This window comes from Monopterus albus, unplaced genomic scaffold (assembly GCF_001952655.1).
Source record: "Monopterus albus unplaced genomic scaffold, M_albus_1.0 scaffold175.1, whole genome shotgun sequence".
Classification (NCBI taxonomy): Eukaryota; Metazoa; Chordata; class Actinopteri; order Synbranchiformes; family Synbranchidae; genus Monopterus; species Monopterus albus.
In genome coordinates, this window is record NW_018128055.1 from 62,983 (window position 1) to 69,562 (window position 6,580).

The window sequence follows — 6,580 nt, forward strand, 5'->3', positions numbered from 1 at the left end:
GTCTGGTTTCTAAAGAAGTCCACAGTGCCTAGAAATGGCTGGGATGGTACTGAACACAGGCCCAAATTTCACCTAGCATCAACTAAACTGTGCACGGTTCATTTATTTAATCTAATCTTTTTCTTTTTTTGTAAGTCTGGGGGTTTGTTCTGAACAGGAGTGAAGCATAATTTGGTATTAATTTACTAATCTGGATAAATAAGGGTGTCAAACAGATTACATTGTAGGCTGCTGCTAACCATTCTTATTATGGGTGAGTGCACATGTCCAAAGCTCTCTGGTGCGGCAACCCTGTGCTGAACCAGAGTTTAGTGAGCAGGAAGTCATGAGCAGCACTTTAAACATAGTTTGTTTGAGCAGCAATGACTGAAGAACAAGAAGAGGCCATTTACTACTTTTGTTTAAGGGTCAAGTTACAGCTAATGCCAGTATACAGTAATTTGTATAGTATAACAGGTGGAAAACTGGGTTATATCCCCGGGCTACATATATATATCATCTTATGTTTTAATTTATGTGGACTGAATAACTACAAACTGTTGCACTGACATCTGTGGTTATAAAACCCTTTGAGAGACTGGTTGACCCACCTGAAGGACATCACAGACCTGCTGCTGGACCTCCTGCACTTTGCCTACCAGGCATACAGGTCAGTGAATGAAGCAGTCAACATAGCACTGCATTACATCCTGCAACATCTTGACTCCCCAGGGACCTATGCATGGGTCCTCTGTTTACTTCAGCTTCAAATTTCATTCTAAACTGACCCAGCTCACTGTGCTTGCCCACACCTGTCAGTGGATCACCAGCTTTCTGACAGACAGGAGGCACCAGGTGAGGCTGGGGAAAACCACATCCGACACACATCAGTCAGCACAGGGACCCCCCTGGGATGTACTTTCTCCCCGCTGCTCTTCTCCCTCTACACCAACAACTGCACCTCAGGAGACCCCTCTGTTAAACTCCTGAAGTTTGCAGATGACACAACGGTCATCAACCTCGTCCGAGACGGTGGCGAGTTTGCGTACAGACTAGGGGTGCACTTTTTCCAAAAATCATGTTTAAATGATGCTCAAGCTGACACAAAATTCATTTGAATTAATTTGAATGCAACGCCCGCCCCACCAAAATAAGTAAATAAATAAAAAGTACAGAGCTGGGCTTAGTACTTCATTTTAAAAAAATATTAGTTAGTACCTCTTGCTGCTTTGGCTGATTTATGCGCTACATCAGGAGAGCTTAGCTAAAATATCATGATGTGCTGCCAAGGTGGAAAAAAAAAGACAGCACACTGAAAGTTTACATGATGTATTTAGAATGTGTAGCCAATGTTTTGACCCACTGGTCTTCTTCAGGGTGAGTAAGCTGCAGGGGTAGGACAGTCAGGCAAGGCTATAGAACAGACACTGCTCCACTTGTCTGTGGTAACGTTAACTTTGGTATCTCACTTGGGTAGTGAGATTGTAGAGGAGTCCTCAGATGTGTTGTTGTACTTGAGTAGTCTTCTATTTTTTTTTTGCAGAGTCAGCAAACCATTTACCTTGACACCGCTCTGACGTTGCCATTGTCTGATCAGCACAACTTTGCTGGCTACTGTCCCACATTTTGCCCTTGCAAATGTCACTAGCTCACTTTAGCGAGAGGTCAACAGGACATGTAACTGGTCAAGCTGATAGTGAATTTTAAGAGCATCTTCTGTTGGACCACATGGCAAATTTCATCAAACGGCTTAGTGACATTGCGTGCAACAACCTGGAACTGAACATGCTAAAAACAGTGGAGATGACAGTGGATGTCTGGAGGAGCCCCCCACCCCCTACCCTAAAATGTTCTGCTCACTCACACAAACACACACACACAGTCAGACCAACAAAAACAAAATCTACATGGCAGAGGAAATAACACACTCCATCAGAGCTGTGTGAAAGCTGCATCCAAAGTAGATGTGTTCACTTACTAAACACACGTGGTATTATTACAGCATTCGTATGGTCTGGAATGGACTCTGCTAATTGACTACATCTAGGAAGTGAGCCAGCACAGATGCCACAGTGAGAAACTACAACTAACAGCCAGGAAGAGGAAGGAACCCGAGCTATCTATGACTGGATCAACTCTGATTCCTGCCTGAAAAACAGATGTACAGTCAAGTCAGAGAACATTTTAAACCATTTACTGTATGTATTTTGTCAGATAAAATATCCATCTTAACTACTGATTTACTGTAGCTTATGATGGTTTCTGAAAGGTAGTCAATTTTTGTTCTTGTTATTTTTATTTGAATAGTGTTGGTGATGTATAGAAGACAGAAATTACACAGAAAAAAATCTATTTGAGTCAGTCGCATAATTATAATCATGTACTGTACATCTGTGTGTTTATTCATATCCATGTATCTGTACTTTTTCCACTTTCTTCTATCCTTATACTGAAGTTAATTGTTTATTATGCCAGATTTTAAATTCCCTCTCATTTCCTGGAATTACTTGCCATTTGTTTGGAGACATTTGGATCTTGCCCATTAAAAGAGCACTTGTCTTCTGTTTTCTGAGGGAATTAACAACTAACAAAGGTGGCTTTGTATTAGTCACAGGATGCAAATGGGAATCAATTTAAGAACCTTGATTTTCAGTAGAAAAGAAGGGACATCCCTTACATGAAATACTACAATATTAGAAACATTTTGCACACATATTAATCAGAGTTTGTATGTTTTTGTTTTGCTTGGGAGTTGTAAAAGGTTCACATGGTGGCACTAAGAAAGGGAGTAAAACACCACTAGGCAATAGTTGGACAATCTTTGCCACAGCTGAGCAAAGTCAGATTTCTCCATTTCTCTTTCAAACCACAGTCCTACCCTGTTCTGATGAACTCCTCTTGCACCTACGCTGACAAGCTTGCAGCAGCTTGCACCAGCTTGTAGCAAGCCACAAGCAGTGTGATGAACTTTACAGTGTGCCTACAAAAGCTCCATCCTCATATACATGTATATCATATTTTTTACATTTTAACAATACACCTGTGCAACTAGTATTATACTGCTGAGCACCACCTGACAATGACTGTTCTAAAAAACTAAAACATTCTTTTAAATTTCCCATACAGAAAATGAATTTTTGGGTAAACCATGGTGGCTAGAAGATTAGTTTCTTTTTTTTGTTGTTTTTTTTTTTCCTCATCTCCCTGATCTCATGTCTATCAAATAGTAAAGTTGGACCCTGTCTATTGGAGTAAATCCCCTCTGTAGCAGCGGTTCCAGGAGACTAAATCCCACAGACTTCTTTCCTGCAGTTCTGTTGTCGGTGTATGCCAAACTGAGGACGGGTGACAGTGTGATGGATGGCAGCAGCAAATCCACTCCTCTAATGAGCTTATGAATAAATATATCTTGTCTGTGTGCAGATGCATGTGGCCGTGAAATACATATTTGTTTCATGCTCTGCAAATTAATATACATGGTCATGTATGCAAGCGTACATGTGAGATTACAGTGAGAAAAGGGAGGAGATGCAGACAATGCTAAGAGACAATGTGAACATTGAAAAGCTGATCTCTATTCCCAAGTGAAATTATCACCAAAAAGAAGTCAATACTGTGATTCAGATTCACTGGGTGTAGTGTAAATAAAAGAGGAAAGCTTCTTTTCTACATGACTGTCGTCCTCAGACACGACCTGGGTTCTCAACCAATAAATGAAAGCGTCTGAATATGAACTGAAAACGCCAATATGCAATGCACAATTTCTAATTTGCTGCAAATACGCGAATGATAATAAGCAGGTAAAAAGAGACATTTTGATGGCAACGAAGTATTGTCTGTATAATTGTCTCAGTTACAAACAACCTCAGGCGCCCACTCAGACAAAGTCGTAGGCGCCCGCACACAACCATGTTAACATACACACACATACAGAAGAATAATGTGGTTGATGACATACATCGCCCAGCTGTCTGCAACACAAGCAGAGCTTTACAGGAACCAAGCACGCTGCCCGGGTCACTATGGCAACAGCATAGCACAGGGGAACCGCGAGTCTTGTCCACCTTTCCAAGGTGGGGGTAATGCAGAGAGAGGGCGATTTCACCAGCACTAAAAGCTTCAACATCACAATATATACTGCAGCTGAGTTCCTTCACAAGTGTGAGAACAATGAACAGGCTTTTCCATATGTTTGAGATTCTCCAGCAGGACTGGAAGATATGCTTAAACACATAACAATATTTTTAAGGATTTTCTTTTCAGCATTATGAAAAAAAACAAAGTGAACTTGATGCTCAGTCTAATGCACCACATCAAATGAAATCTTCCACAAATTCTGTGATGTTTATTTACAATTTTCTCTTTTGAGGAGATTTTCTTTAAAAATTATAACATGATGTGATCTGTGATCCAGATCAAGCAGGGTTCCACTGAAAGCTGACAATTTATATCAGAATTGTTGCCCGGCTACATTCACCCTATAAATGTTGAATTTAGTTGTAATGCCTTTTTCAGAAAGTTGCACTGGTATATGCTTTTTATGTCCCGGCGAGGAACCTTGGAAAAGCTGAAGAGTGGCTGTGATGTTAATCTTTCAGACAGCAAAGGAGATTCTACTGTCCACTAGGAAATCGAGAGAGATGCAGTAAGAGGCACAAGAATAATGTTTTTGTTTCATTTAATAGTAAGCCCTTAGTTTTACTTTGTCAGGTTTTCCAAGTCCTTTAGTAAATTCCACATGAATCTAAACACAGATGTGTCTGATAACTAGCTTGGGTTTGATACTAAGGACTTCAGACGTGATGTTTTATATACATTTCTCCAGTCCTTAAGTATCAGCCAAAGGCTTGTTCTCAGTGTCCACGGTAATCCAGCTCAGAGACCGCGGATGATTTGCTGTGCTTGTCTTGTTGACTTGTTGAACAAAACAATGCCGACCAGATGTTGCTCTGCAACGCAGTGAGCTGCTCAGTCACAGCCTCAAACTGCAGGCTGCTGCTCACTGGCACCAGCAAGTGCAAGTCCATTAGCTCGGCTGCCTCTCCCTCTTTTATGTACATTGTGTGTGTGAATGTGTCTGCACACATGCACGTGTATCTATCATTACAGCCGTGGGAGGATTAGCGGAGCAAGGTGAGGCACAGGCAGAATGCTAGGAGTGCGAGGGAGGGGTTGATTTTCCAAAAAGGCTCATTAGCTGAGCTCTCCCTCACCTAAAAAGCTGCTAATTCAACATTTCACGTAATCTTATTGGGCCCAGATTAGACCAACAACACATAATCAAGTGAAAGCCATCAAGTCAAAGCTAAATGAGCAAATGAGCAAATGAATCTGAAGGACCTCAAGCTATGCAGGGAAAGATTCTGTAGAAGCTGTGTTGAACTGTTTATCAATGCAAACATCCAGAAGCACACGTTTTTCACAAAGTACTTTCTGTTTGTAGGTTTGGAACCAGAGTCTGAAACCTTTTGAAAATAACTTGATGACCTTTAAGACCGAGCTTTACTAACCAACTGTGTAACGTCCTGCCCAACAGTTGGGGCTGGAAACTCCAAAAGTCCGCCTTAAAAGCTGATTGTTTTTTACAGTATAATGGCTTTACCAGTTATATCTGTCATTGACCTACACACACCATTATCTTGGTAATGGTGTAATGTATCTTCACACCTTTTTGTGCATAATTGTATTGTTTTACGGTGCTTGATAACAACGAGCATGGTTTATGAAATTGATAATCAAATGCACTGTCTATAACAATAATTTAAACAGGGCCTTCCAGCTAGGTGCTATTTCAGGGAGATCAATAGGGTACTGTTCTCTCAATTTTAACACACTAATAATTATTTGCTCTGAGCAGCTTTTTATACAATCCCTGTTGTATAAACCCTCCCTATGTCCATATTGCAGGCTTTCTGGTCAGCTCTCTACTCTGGTGAACAAGCCCATCATTCCTGAAGGACTCTGACTCGTGACTCAGCCCTAGAAACACAGCGGCTATTGTTAACTCTGAGCAGCCAACATGGTCTCACTCCTCCAGTGGCAGGGTGATACACAAGTGTGGCAGTGATGCTTATTTTTCCATACCCTTCCCCAACAGGAGACCAGAGAGGTCTGAGGATAACAGCAAGCTGTAGAGTTAAATACAAAACCAATTTAAGAGAGTGAGAGTAGTGTAACTGCCAAGGATACCACTTGTTACAGTGGCCTAATAATAGCTGGCTGCCTTGACCTCTGTCCCAACTGGAGATCAGCCCCTTGTGAGGATATTTATAACGTCCCAGCTATGTGAAGACTGCACCTTCGTCACTGAGAAGATCTGGATGAGCAGGATGTTTCTCTGTTGTTATTGAATTAAGAAATGCAATTAAAAATTCAAAACAAGACAATAAATGAGGAAAAGCACTGGATGGCTGATTTTCAGATTAAGCTTCTGATTAAGATGTTTTTGATAATCTGCCATTATCTTTAGCATGAAATTAAAATGAACATCAAAGCAGCCCAAAATTCTTTTTGTGTCTGACAGAAGCTGTAACCAATTGTTACTCTTATGTAATCCTGTAGACAGTTAGCAGACTGACTGCAGCCACACAAAGACAGAGCA

The 6,580-nt window shown here is 41.0% G+C and overlaps 1 protein-coding gene across 1 annotated transcript in view; it reads right to left on the reverse strand.

The window, feature by feature from the left end:
* tanc2b (tetratricopeptide repeat, ankyrin repeat and coiled-coil containing 2b) overlaps positions 1–6,580 on the reverse strand; it is a 139,302-nt gene that overhangs the window by 46,886 nt on the left and 85,836 nt on the right.